This window comes from Saccopteryx leptura, chromosome 1 (genome assembly GCF_036850995.1).
Source record: "Saccopteryx leptura isolate mSacLep1 chromosome 1, mSacLep1_pri_phased_curated, whole genome shotgun sequence".
NCBI classification, from domain to species: domain Eukaryota; kingdom Metazoa; phylum Chordata; class Mammalia; order Chiroptera; family Emballonuridae; genus Saccopteryx; species Saccopteryx leptura.
The window spans coordinates 260,026,519-260,041,087 of NC_089503.1; positions in this window are offsets into that span (position 1 = coordinate 260,026,519).

Here is a 14,569-nt window from a genome sequence, read left to right on the forward strand (position 1 = left end):
TTACAGATGGGGAAACTGAGGCTCTGCCAGTTGTAGCCCTTTGTCGCACATGTCATGGCCAGGGAGAGGAGGGGCTGGAATATGAACTTAGGTTGGCTTTTCTGAAGCTGGGCAGCTTGAAGACTGGAAACAGAACTCAGTCATTCCCCCATGTCTGTCCTTAGCGGAAATGAGAATACTTTGGAGTTAGTGGCCTTTTTTTATTATTATTCATTTTAGGGAAAAGAGAGAGAGAGAGAGAAAAGGGGGAAGGAGCAGGAAGCATCAACTCCCATATGTGCCTTGACCAGGCAAGTGCAGGGTTTCGAACTGGCGACCTCAGCATTCCAGGTCGATGCTTTATCCACTGCGCCACCACAGGTCAGGCAGTGGCTTTTTTTTTAATTTATTGATTTTAGAGAGAGAGAAAGTGGTGGTGGGGATGAATTTGTTGTTCCATTTATTTATACACTCATTGGTTGACTTCTGTATGTGCCCTGACCTGGGATTGAACCTTCAACTTTCTTTTCTTTTTTTTTTTTTTTTAATTTTTTTAATTTATTTATTCATTTTTAGAGAGGAGAGAGAAAGACAGAGAGAGAGAAGGGGGGAGGAGCTGGAAGCATCAACTCCCATATGTGCCTTGACCAGGCAAGCCCAGGGTCTCAAACCGGCAACCTCAGCATTCCCAGGTTGACACCCCATCCACTGTGCCACCATAGGTCAGGCTGAACCTTAAACTTTCGTGTTGAAATGATGCTCTAACACAAGGGTCCCCAAACTTTTGACACAGGGGGCCATTTCACTGTCCCTCAGACGGTTGGAGGGCCGGACTATAAAAAAACTATGAACAAATCCCTATGCACACTGCACATATCTTATTTTAAAGTAAAAAAACAAAACAGGAACAAATACAATATTTAAAATAAAGAACAAGTAAATTTAAATCAACAAACTGACCAGTATTTCAATGGGAACTATGCTCCTCTCACTGACCACCAATGAAAGAGGTGCCCCTTCCGGAAGTGCAGCGGGGGCCGGATAAATGACCTTAGGGGGCCGCATGTGGCCCGTGGGCCGTAGTTTGGGGACCCCTGCTCTAACATCTAACCAATTGAGCTACCCCTAGCAAGGGCCAGAGTCAGTGGCTTTCAAAGAATAAACCTTTGAAACCAAAGGGGGCTCAGCAATAGACAATGTCTTACTTCAGGGAATATGGGTTCCAGGGAAAGGAGGCACCTCCTCAAAATCCTGGAGACCCAAGGCTTTTTCACTCTGAGAGAGAGTGTCCATGACCAGGGATTTTTCTCCTAAGGCTACTCTGTCCTTGGCCCTGGGGGGTGGGTTGCAGTCCCAGGAGTGTCTAGTTGCTCCTGTGGCCGTTGGGCTGCAGTATTCTGTGTGTCCTCTTAAGATGGGGATCCTTTCCCCATCTTCTGAAAAGCTCCCCTGACTCCCCGTGGCTGCTCTGCTTAGGAAAACCCCAACAGTACCCTTGTGTTACAGGGCAAGAGACAACAAGGCTGTGTGTGGCAGGGAGTGGGTGATCCTAGTATAGGGTGTGTGTGTGTATGGGTGTGGAGAGGTAACAGTGCCAATACCACAGGACCTCAAAACCTGGGGAGAGGTTTATATGTTATTCTAAGGGCCATGAGAAGTCAAGGGAGGGCTCACTTTGCTTCTTGATCCTCAGTTTCCCCATACTCATGAAGCTTTTGAAGAATTCAGTGAGATTCTGCTTCTATAGTCCTTAACTGGGTGCCTGGCACATATTAGTTGCTTAATAAATACAATTATAATTACTTCCTCCTCCAGAAAGCCCTCCTGTCTGTCCAGGTACCTCCTCTGGCTTCCAGAGCTGCCTAGGTGCCCCTTGCCAACAAGTAATATACTGCTCACAAAAATTAGGGGATATTTCAAAATGAATATGAGGCTATAAACTATCCTCTAATTTTTGTGAGCAGTATATATTCTGGGTAGTAACTGACTGGTTCTATGGGAGCTGGGGAGGGCCATTAGGTCTGTCTGGGGTCCCCTGTGTCCTCTGCGCCCAGTACAGCACCGGGCAAGAAATAGGTATGCAATAAACTACAAGAGGAAAGAGAGAGATGAGTGCTGGATGTTCCAACCCGCGGCCAGCAAAGGGCGCAGGCAGGTGCTGGAAACTCCCCGGAGTGGAAGACATGCCCTAGAGAGCCAGGCCACCCTCCAACTACTGTCATGATGGAACAGCGAGATAACGAAACAACAGACATCCTGCCACGCAATCAGTCAATTAGCCAGATTAAGAAATTAGGAGTCTTGCCTGACCAGGCAGTGGCGCAGTGGATAGAGCATTGGACTGGGATGTGGAAGGACCCAGGTTCGAGACCCCGAGGTCGCCAGCTTGAGCGCAGGCTCATCTGGCTTGAGCAAAAACAGCTCACCAGCTTGGACCCAGGGTCGCTGGCTCCAGCAAGGGGTTACTCATTCTGCTGAAGGCCCGCAGTCAAGGCACATATGAGAAGGCAATCAATGAACAACTAAGAAGTCGCAACACGCAACGAAAAACTAATGATTGATGCTTCTCATCTCTCTCCATTTCTGTCTGTCTGTCCCTGTCTATCCTTCTGACTCTCTCTGTCTCTGTAAAAAAATAAAATAAAATAAATAAAAATAAAAAAAAAAGAAATTAGGAGTCTTAAATTGCCAGCTACACGGACCACATGGAAACCTAAGTTGTTTAAATCAATGTGGCACTGATTTAACACAGTTAGATTTTTGTTAGATTTTTATAGGGGGAATTACATAATGGGGAGGGGAGAAAGTATAACAGTAAAACAAAGCAGTGAAACAAGCTTTCTTACAATGTTTATCTATAGGAGAAACATTCTGAGAACACCTGCTACTTTGCAAAACTAGTCCAAGGCCACAGTCTGGGAAACCAGCCTCAAGGCTAATGGGGAATGCTTACTCTCAGAAAAAGTCAGTTCTTCTAAAAGTCTCTTTGTTTTAGAGAAAGTAAGTTTGCCAAAAATTATTTATTTTACAAGCCTTTCTTTTCTACACTTCTGCACAGCCCCACGCCACCTGTTCCCTCGCCTCTGGAAAACCCCACCTCCTAATGCCTGCACCCAGCACTTAGGAAGTGCCTACACCGCATTGGGCTCCAGGTTAGGAACATGCCAGGGACAGAACTGTGATGGAGGTTCCAAGCTGAGAGTACAGTGCGGAGTTCTCAGCTGTGGAGGATACACAGTGAACTGAGGTATCCAAGTGACATGCAGAGAGTTCATTGGGGGGCAAGGCTTGGAAAGGCCCTGCTTGTCCTCTTTCAACAGTTTCCCACAGGTCTAGGCTAAACATTCTCAGTCTTACTCCAAGGTGAGGGGACACCAGTCTTATTCTTCCAGTCCACCCCATTCTGGGGACCTGCCTGGGCCCCTCCTTACCTCTCACAGTCCCAGTGGCTCCCTTTGGCCCACAGGAGAAAGCCATATGCTTCTGCTGGGTATTTGAACTCCTGCTTCTATATCTTTGCTGAGACAGTTGGCCAGGCTGTCTCCTCTGCCTGGAAGCCCCCCCCCCCCCCCCCCCCCAGTTATGCCTGGAGAACTGTGTATCCTTCAAAACCCAGGGTTTGGGGGAAGATGCTATAGTCATCTTGGAATGTGTTGGGTGGGACAGGCTAGGTAGGGGTAGGGAGAGCAAAATACTGCACCGGAAATCCCAAAGTAGTACTTCTCCCATGCCCTCTTTAACTTGCCTACCCCCTCCTTCCTGCTCTGGCAGCTTGCCACCAGGCATTAAGTAATATTTCTACAAGGAGTGCCTCAGACTTGCCAGGACACGTCCCAGACCCCCGGAAGGGTGGAGTGGGCTCAGGCTCCCTCCCTTCCCAGCATGGAGCTGATGGGGGGTGGGGGGTGGGGCTGGGGAAACAGAAATGAGGGACTGAAAAGCAAAACTGTAGATAGAGTAGGGGAGAGAGTAACCAATTGTTACTGAACCAGGTGTATGTGTGTGTGTGGAGGGGAAATCTGGCCCTTCAGGTCTGCCTAGGGCTAGCCAATAATGTGTGTTCTTGACTTCATGAAGAAAAAATTTTACAAGAGTCTGGGTGATCTTTTTTTTTTTTTTTTTTTTGTATTTTTCTGAAGCTAGAAACAGGGAGAGACAGTCAGACAGACTCCCGCATGCGCCCGACCGGGATCCACCCGGCACACCCACCAGGGGGCAACGCTCTGCCCACCACAGGGCGATGCTCTGCCCCTCCGGGGCGTCACTCTGCCGCGACCAGAGCCATTCTAGCGCCTGGCGCAGAGGCCAAGGAGCCATCCCCAGCGCCCGGGCCATCTTTGCTCCAATGGAGCCTCGGCTGCGGGAGGGGAAGAGAGAGACAGAGAGGAAGGAGAGGGGGAGGGGTGGAGAAGCAGATGGGCGCTTCTCCTGTGTGCCCTGGCCGGGAATCAAACCCGGTGCTTCTGCACACCAGGCCGACGCTCTACCACTGAGCCAACCGGCCAGGGCGAGTCCGGGTGATCTTGAGAGTATGTTTATTAAAGCTGGGGACAGTGAAACGAAGAAGGACGGATAAGAAGCAACAGGATAGAGCCTAGGCTGGGCTGCCTTGGCTCTCTAGAAATCTTATGTGAAAGAAATGAGGGAAGAAAAGGGAGCCTTGGAGACAGGTTTAGGGGGTGAGCCTAGGATGAGCTGCCACTGCCAACTACTCCCTGGTTGCCAATCTCATGAGACTCCTTAGAGTTTAGGAGATACACACTTGACACACTTGTTGTGCTAGAGGGTGGCACAGGCATGCTCCCTGGAGGGAGAGCCCACTGGGTCCTTTGTTTTGGGGGTTTTTAAAGGCTAGGAGTTTAGGGGAGGATTTCAATAGAATGTTCATTAGCTTTTCCAGGTGTGGCCCCCAGGGCTGTGGTCTCCACTCATCAGCCAGCCCCAGGGCAGGAGCTGGCCCCAGGGCAGGGAGCCATCAGCCACTGCAGCTGGCCCAGGGGCCATCGCCAACCTGAGCCTGGAGTCAAACACAGTTGAGGCCTAGATGTTACCTCTAAGGAGGTGGTGACCTTTTGCATATGGCTGTAAATTGCTTGGCCAGTTTATTCAGCTCTCTGTCTCAGTTTCCCCATTCTACTTACCAAGGAATTTTTCTAGCTTCTTGCTATCCTGTCTCAAAATAACACCAAGGGGCATAGATTACTCTAGCCAAACAAAGAGGCTTTAGAACTTTGGGTGACTAGGACTTTGTGAGGTGTGACTCACGCACAGAGCGGCCCCACTCTTTCCCTCTTTGCCTTACTTTCCCTCTGTGACATGAAGCTGACCACTGCACCCAGCTATCAGGGCTGTGTGTCTATGGTCAGCCAGGGCCTGGCACACAACAGGCGCTTCATAAATGCACATTGTGGTCTGTGGAACTATTATAGGGTCATGTGTGCTAACCAGGCGCTGGAACAGGGTGTGCAGGGGGGTGGGTAGGGGTGAGGATGTGATGGGGAGGGTTGGGGACATCCCAGCAGATGCATTCCGGGCAAGGAGCACATGGGGTCCCAAAGCCTGCCGCCTCAGCTGACCTACTTCCTGCCTGGCCTAAGCTATCCATTGCCCCACCCCCACCCCCAGCAGTCTGAGCCCTGCTGAGTCACAGTCAGCTGTCCCCACTCTTCCCCCACAGAGCACTGAAGGGGGAAGAGGAGTGGCTGTCAGAGTCCCAAGCCCAGAACGCAGGTAGGTCATGCCTGTGGAGAGTATCTCAGAGGAGAACCATACACCACCTTTAATGCCCAGGCAAATGAAAATACGTCCTTGACATGAAGAAAATGAATAATTAGATGGGTTTTTTATTTGTTTGTTTGTTTGTTTTTTGGTACACTTAAACTCAGTCACAAGTTTTTAAAAAATGTCCTTGGGAATGTTTCAGAGATCAAAGGTTACTTTTTAAACTTTATTTTATTGATTTGATTTTATTTATTCATTTTTAGAGAGGGAGAGAGAGAGAGAGACAGAGGAGAGAGAGACAGAGAGAGAGAAGGGGGGAGGGGCTGGAAGCATCAACTCCCATATGTGCCTTTACCAGGCAAGCCCAGGGTTTCAAACCAGCGACCTCAGCATTTCCAGGTCGACACTTTATCCACTGCACCACCACAGGTCAGGCATTTTATTGATTTTAGAGAGGGAGGAAGGGAGGGAGAGAGAGAGAGAGAGACAGAAAACAGAAATATCAATCTGTTTCTGTATGTGCCCTGGTGGGGATGGAACTGGCAACCTTTGAATATGGGGACAATGAACCAACAAGCTATCCGGCCATGCTCAGTCACAATTTTGACAGATTTTTGTGATGTATTTAACGGACCAAGGAATAGCTTCCAGAACATATGAAGGTTCCCAGGCACACTAGAAGGAAGGAAAAGTAACCAGACAGAAAAGTGGACAGATTGTTTTCTAAGCTTCCATAACAATGACCACAAATTTGGTCTTGTGTGTGTGTGTGTGACAGAGAGAGAGAGAGACAGAGAGAGAGACAGAAAGAGGGACAGATAGGAACAGACAGGAAGAGAGAGAGATGAGAAGCATTCATTTTTTGTTGCGGCTCCTTAGTCTCCTTAGTTGTTCATTGATTGCTTTCTCATATGTGCCTTGACCCGGAGGGGGGCTATAGCAGAGCAAGTGACCCCTTGCTCAAGTCAGCAACCTTGGACTCAAGCCAGCAACATGGGGTCATGTCCATGGTCCCACACTCAAGCCCACAACCCCGCGCTCAAGCTGGTGAGCCTGCACTCAAGCCATCGACTTCGGGGTCTCGAACCTAGGTTCTCCTCATCCCAGTCTGACATTCTATCCACTGCACCACCACCTGGTCAGGCCACAAATTAGGTCTTAAAGCACAGTCCTGATGACATCAGAGTAATGACAGCATGAGAGATACCCCTGATCTCTCCCCATGAAATTTCAACAAATTGAACAGCTATAACAGTGAAATAATCCCAGTTGGGCTCTCAGGCATGCCTGAAAAGATCTGTGCTTGGAATCAGCTAAAGGATCACTCTGCCCCACTCCCCAATTGCCATGACAGTTCCGGGAGGCCAAAAAGGAAATTGTTATCTGGAGAGAAAGACCAGGAGGTTTGACAGTCACCCCACCAGCATCAGAAGATGAGGATCACCCTATCTACTTTTTCTTTTTTTTTTAGCATGAGAGAAAGAAGAGAGAGAGAGAGAGAGGGATGGAGGAACAGACAGGATGGGAGAGAGATGAGAAACATCAGTTCATAGTTGTGTCACCTTAGTTGTTCATTGATTGCTTTCTCATATGTGCCTTGACCAGGGGGCTGCAGCCAAACCACTGACCCCTTGCTCAAGCCAGAGACCTTGGATTCAAGCCAGCAACCATGGGCTCATGTATATGACCCCATGCTCAAGCTGGCGACCCTGTGCTCAAGTTGGTGATCTTGGGGTTTCAAACCTGGCTTATCAGCATCCCAGGTTGATGCTTTATCCCCTGTGCTGCCGCCTGGTCAGGCCCCCTACCTGTGTTTAATAAAAACTTTCTACCCAGACTCCCATCAGGGTGTCTCATTCTCCGAGGTCACCTGCTCTCATTTCCTTTTCTCTTAAATAAATATACTGTTTAGCTGAAAAACAAAACAAAACAAACAACAACAACAACAAAAGAAAAACACAGTCCTGCAGGCTGGAAGTCACAAATCAAAGTATCAGCAGGGCTGGAGGCTCAAGGGAGAATCAGTTTCAGGCCTCTGTCCTGGCTTCTGTTGGCTTCTGGCAATCCTTGGTATCCCTTGGTTTATGGCTGCATCACTCCAGTCTCTGCCTCTGTTTTTATATGGCCTTCTTTTAAGAACACCGGTCATTGGATTTATGGCCCACACTACTCCAGTGTGACCACATCTTAACATAAAGAATTACATCTTTAAAGATCCTAAACTTGGCCCTGGCCGGTTGGCCCAGTGGTAGAGCGTCGGCCTGGCGTGCAGAAGTCCCGGGTTCGATTCCCGGCCAGGGCACACAGGAGAGGCGCCCATCTGCTTCTCCACCCCTCCCCCTCTCCTTCCTCTCTGTCTCTCTCTTCCCCTTCCGCAGTGAGGCTCCATTGGAGCAAAGATGGCCCAGGCACTGGGGATGGCTCTTTGGCCTCTGCCCCAGGCGCTAGAGTGGCTCTGGTTGCGACAGAGCAATGCCCCGGAGGGGCAGAGCATCGCCCCCTGGTGGGCAGAGCGTTGCCCCCTGGTGGGCGTGCCGGGTGGATCCCGGTTGGGCGCATGCGGGAATCTGTCTGACTGTCTCTCACCATTTCCAGCTTCAGAAAAATACAAAAAAAAAAAAAAAAAAAGATCCTAAACTTCTGAGGGGCCAGGTGCTGGAATTTGATTACAATGATTCTATTTTCTCTTGTCTATATTTTATTGATCTTTTCTCTATCTTTATTATTTCCTTCCTTCTACTAGCTTTGATTTTAGTTTACTCTTCTTTTTCTCCTTCATCAAAATGTAAAATTCGGTAATTTAAAAAATATATTTTATTTGTGATTTTAGAGAGAAGCTAGAGAAAAAGGGTGAGGAGCAGGAACCATCAACTGATAGTAGTTGCCCAGGGTTTTGAACTGGCAATCTCAGCATTCCAGGTCGACACTTTATCCACTAGACCACCACAGGTCAGGCAAAATCAGGTTATTGAGCTGAGATCTTTTGCAGTGTAACCAGTTATAGTTCTCAGTTTTCTTATAAGCACTGTCTTTGCTGTGTCCATAACTTAAAGTGTGTTGTTTTTGTTTTCATTTATCTATAAGTATTTTATAATTTCCTTTGTGATTAAAAAAATGTTTTCCATTGATTTGAGAGGGGGATAGAGAGAGAGAAAAGAATCAACTCATTTCACTTAGTTGTTCCATTTAATTTTGTACTGCTTCTCCCACGTTCCCTGATAGAAGTAGGGTGAGGTCAAACCTGTGACCTCTGGTGTGTCAGGTTGATGCTCTATCCATGTGGCAACCCTGCCAGAGACCCTTTGTGATTTCTTTTAACCAAGTTCGAGTGTGTTCTTTAATATCTACATATTTTTTAACATTCTAGTTTTCTTTTTTTTTTAAAACATTTATTGTTTGTTTTTTTTAATTTTTATTCTTTTTACAGAGACAGAGAGTCAGAGAGAGGGAATGATAGGGACAGACAGACAGGAACAGAGAGAGATGAGAAGCATCAACCATCAGTTTTTCATTGCGACACTTTAGTTGTTCATTGACTGCCCTCTCACATGTGCCTTGACCGCAGGCCTTCAGCAGACCAAGTAACCCCTTGCTGGAGCCAGCAACCTTGGGTCCAAGCTGGTGAACTTTTGCTCAAACCAGATGAGCCTGCGCTCAAGCTGGCAACCTCTGGGTCTCGAACCTGGGTCCTCCGCATCCCAGTTCGACGCTCTATCCACTGCGCCACCGCCTGGTCAGGCTCTAGTTTTCTTTTTGTTGTTGATTTTTCGCTTTATTCTACTATAGTTGGAGAGGATTCTTTGTATAATTTCAATCTTTTAAAATTTATTGAGCCTGACCAGGCAGTGGCATAGTGGATAGAACAATGGACTGGGATGCAGAGGACCCAGGTTGGACACCCTAAGGTCGCTGGCTTGAGCACGAGGTCATCAGCTTGAACATGGGGTTGATGGCTTGAGCATGGGATCATGGACATGACCCCATGGTCGCTGGTTCAAGCCCAAAGATCACTGGCTTGAGCAAGGGGTCACTCACTCTGCTGTAGCCCCCTGGTCAAGACACATATGAGAAAGCAGTCAATGAACAACTAAGGTGCTGCAACGAAGAATTGATGCTTCTCATCTCTCTCCCTTCCTGTCTGTCTGTCCATCTCTCTGACTCTCTCTGTCTCTGTCAAAAAGCAAAACAAAACCATTATTGCTAAATATAGAATTCTTTGTCAACAATTTTTTTCTTTCAGTACTTTAAATATGTCATCCCACTGCCTTCTAGCTTCTTTCTGGTGAGAAATTTACTGTTAATCTCATTGAGGATTTCTTGTACATGACTAGTAGCTTTTTTTTTTTTTTTAATTAAGTGAGAGGAGGGTAGGCAGAGACAGACTCCCGCTAGCGCCCTGACCAGGATCCCCCCAGCAAGCCTACTACAGGGTGATGCTCTGCCCATCTGGGGCATTGTGCTGTTGCTCAGCAGCTGAGCTATTCTTAGCACTTGAGGCGGAGGCCATGAAACCATCCTCAGCACCAGGGGCCAAGTCACTCCAATGGAGCCATGGCTGTGGGAGGAGAAAGAAGGGGGAGGGGTGGAGAAGCTGATGGTCGCTTATCCTGTGTGCCCTGGCTGGGAATCGAACCCGGGACTTCTGCATGCCAGGCTGACGCTCTACCACTGAGCCAACCGGCCAGGGCCTGGAAAGTTTTTGGCTATTATTTTTTAAATATTCTTTTGGCACCCCTCCCTCTCTCTACTCTTCTGGGACTCCTATAATGTGTATGTTGGTCCTCTGGATGGTTCCCCATATCCCTTTTGGACTGTTAACTTTTCTTCATTTGTTTTTCTTTCTGGTCTTCAGATTTGATCATTTCAATTGTCCTATCTTCAGGTTTGCTGATTCTTTATTCTGCTTGATTAAATCTATTAAACCCTTCTAGTGAAATTTTCATTTCAGTTATTGTACTTTTCAGATCCAGAATTTCTGTTTGGTTTCTTTTAATATCTCTCTTGGGAATGTTTCTTTCAGGGGTTCGAGGTTGGTAAGTATTTGTTATTTTATTATTGACACTTTTTTGTCATGCCTGAAATATTTCATAATGAAAAATAAAACTGACAGGAGAAGATTTGATGGTTTCTCAACATGTTAAACATAAAATTACTACATGACCCAGCAATTCCACTCCTTGGAATATATATTTCCAGGATAACTGAAACAGGGTTTCAAGCAAAAATTTGTACACACATGGTTATAGCAGCACTATTCTCAATAGCCAAACTATTGTATAATAACAAATATTGTATGCTTTGATTTATATAATGAAATGTCCCAAATAGGTAAATTCATAAAGACAGAAAGTAGATTAATGGTTCCAGGGACTAAGGGAGGGGATAAAAGGAATGATTGCTAATGGAAATAGAATCTGTGAAATGGAGATAATGTGTCTATCTCATCAGGTTTTATGAGGCTTGTGTGTTAAGCACCTGAAACATAGTAGGGGCTCAAAAAATTTCCCTGGTATTTATTCTTCTCCACACTCTGCTGCAGGAGTAAATGTGCCCCACCACCACCACCACCATACACTGTTAATGATGTCCCTCAGAGTTTCAAGGCCCTTGTCTGGACTGTACCTTCCTGTGAGGATCTAAAGTCCTAACTCTCAGCCCATGAGAATGTGACATTATTTTGAAAAAGTCTTTGCCAATAGAATTAAGTTAAGAATCTTGAATAAGATCATTCTGGATTTAAAGTGGGCCCTAAATCTAATTATAGGTGTCCTTAGAAAGAGAAGAGGAGAGATTGACAAAGAAGAGGAGAAGCCATGTGAAGACAAAGGTAGAGATTGGAGTGATGCAGCCATAAACCAAGAATGCCTGGAGCCACCAGAGCTAATAGAGGTGGGAAGAATTCTCCTCTAAAGCTTTCAGAGGGAGCATGGCCCTGCAGATCCTTGATTGCAAACTTCTGGCCCCCAGTACTGAGAGAATAAGTGTTTGTTACTTTAAGCCACTCAGTTTTTGGAAATTTGTTACAGCAGCCAAAGGAAACTAAAATACTGGTATATCTCACTTTATTATATTTCACAGATACTGCATTTTTTGTGTGTGACAGAGAGAGAAAGGGACAGATAGGGAGAGACAGGCAGGAAGAGAAAAAGATGAGAAGCATCAATTCTTCGTTGCAGCACCTTAGTTGTTCATTGACTGCTTTCTCCTATGTGCCTTGATGGAGTGTGTGGGGGGGAGGCTACAGCAGAGCAAGTGACCCCTTGCTCAAGCCAGTGACCATGGGGTCATGTCTATGATCTCATGCTCAAGCCAGCAACACCGCTCTCAAGCTGGTGAGCCCACACTCAAGCTAGTGATCTCGGGGTTCTGAGTCTGGGTCTTCTGTGTCCCAGTCTGATGCTCTATCCACTGCACTGCCTCCTAGTCAGACACAGATACTGCATTTTAGTTTTTTTATTTTGTATTTTTTTGTATTTTTCTGAGGTTGGAAACGGGGAGGCAGTCAGACAGACTCCGCATGCGCCCGACCGGGATCCACCTGCATGCCCACCAGGGGGCGATGCTCTACCCATCTGGGCCATTGCTTTGTTGCAACCAGAGCCATTCTAGCACCTGAGGTAGAGGCCATAGAGCCATCCTCAGCAACCGGGCCAACTTTGCTCCAATGGAGCCTTGGCTGTGGGAAGGGAAGAGAGAGACAGAGAGGAAGGAGAGGGGGAGGGGTGGAGAAGCAGATGGGCGCTTCTCCTGTGTGCCCTGGCCGGGAATCGAACCTGGGACTCCTGCATGCCAGGCCAACGCTCTACCACTGAGCTAACCGGCCAGGGCCAGATACTGCATTTTAAAAAAGATTTAATTTATTAATTTAAAGAGAGGAGAGAGAGAAAGAAGAGGTGGGGAAAAGCAGGAAGCATCAACTTTTAGTATGTCCCTTGACTAAATAAGCCCAGGGCCTTGAACCAACAATCCCAGCACTCCTGGGTGGCGCTCTATCCACTGTGCCACCAAAGGCCAGGCAATATACATTTTTTATAGAATGAAGGCAAGGCCCTCCTCTAGCAAAAAGATTTACAACTTGCTGAAAGCTCAGATGATAGTTAGTATTTTTTAGCAATAAAATATTTTTAAGTTAAAGTATGTACATTTTTTAGATATAATGGTGTTCTACTCTTAATAGACTACAGTGTAATGTAAACATAAACCTTTATATGAACAAGGAAATAAAAAGATTTATATGACTTGCTTTATGGTGATATTTACTTTATTGTAGTGGTCTGGAACTGAATCTGCAGTATCTTTGAGATCTGTCTATAGTGACACTGGAGTTTAGTCCTTGAGAAGACACTTGTCTGAAAAAGCACAGAGCCAGACACAGACACTCCAGCCCTGTATGGTCATGATGGGGCCATAGACTGGCCCCTCACCCTGAGGGAGCCTGGGGAGAGAGCAGGGAAAGCTTATTGGAACATGGGACATCAAAGCTGGGATCAAAGAAATAAAAGGAGTTTGCCAGCAGGGCCATCCTTTCCAGACTTGCCCAGGCATAACTGAACCCAGCTCTAGCTAAAGCTGAGACAGCATTGCTAAATATTGAGATGGTAGCTCTAATCAAGCCCCATCTATTCAGTGCTGCTCTATAAAGGGTAATAATGAGAAACTGGGGTTTGGAAATATTAAAAAGAAACAATAGTCTCAAAATGGAGTCCTTCGTTTTAAGCCCCACTGAGATTTTTTTTGTGTGTGTGTGTGTGTATTTTTCTGAAGCTGGAAACGGGGAGAGACAGCCAGACAGACTCCTGCATGCGCCCGACCGGGATCCACCCGGCACACCCACCAGGGGCGATGCTCTGCCCACCAGGGGGCGATGCTCTGCCCCTGGGGGGGGGGGGTCACTCTGCCGCAACCAGAGCCACTCTACCACCTGGGGCAGAGGCCAAGGAGCCATCCCCAGCGCCCGGGCCATCTTTGCTCCAATGGAGCCTTGGCTGCGGGAGGAGAAGAGAGAGACAGAGAGGAAGGAGGGGGTGGGGGGTGGAGAAGCAAATGGGCGCTTCTCCTATGTGCCCTGGCCGGAAATCGAACCAGGGTCCCCCGCATGCCAGGCCGACGCTCTACCGCTGAGCCAACCGGCCAGGGCCTCCACTGAGATTTAATACCTAATTTAACTGTAGTTCCAGTCTTTCCCAGAGATGGAATTTTAAAGCAATCAGTCTGCAATTTCCAGGTCAGCATTAGGGAGGTCTTATGCCTGACAAGACCTCCCCCCAGGGTTGACCTAGGGCAGGGGTCCCCAAACTACAGCCCGCGGGCCACATGCGGCCCCCTGAGGCCATTTATCCGGCCCCCGCCGCACTTCTGGAAGGGCACCTCTTTCATTGGTGGTCAGTGAGAGGAGCATAGTTCCCATTGAAATATTGGTCAGTTTGTTGATTTAAATTTACTTGTTCTTTATTTTAAATATTGTATTTGTTCCCATTTTGTTTTTTTTACTTTAAATTAAGATATGTGCAGTGTGCATAGGAATTTGTTCATAGTATTTTTTATAGTCCGGCCCTCCAACGGTCTGAGGGACAGTGAACTGGCCCCCTGTGTAAAAGTTTGGGGACCCCTGACCTAGGGGAAGGCAGAGGTCTTTACCTAAAACCATGACTCTTAACTTTCTTGTCTTTCCCCATTTCTGCCTATAAAAATGTTCCATAATCTGCAGCTCCTCAGAGAACTTTTCTATTTACTAGATGGGATGCTGCCTGATTCAAGAATCATTCAATAAAGTCAATCCAATCTTTAATTTTACTTAGTTATTTTTTTTTTTTAACAAGAGAGATAGAGACAGAGAGACAGAGAGAGGGACAGATAGGGACAGACAGGC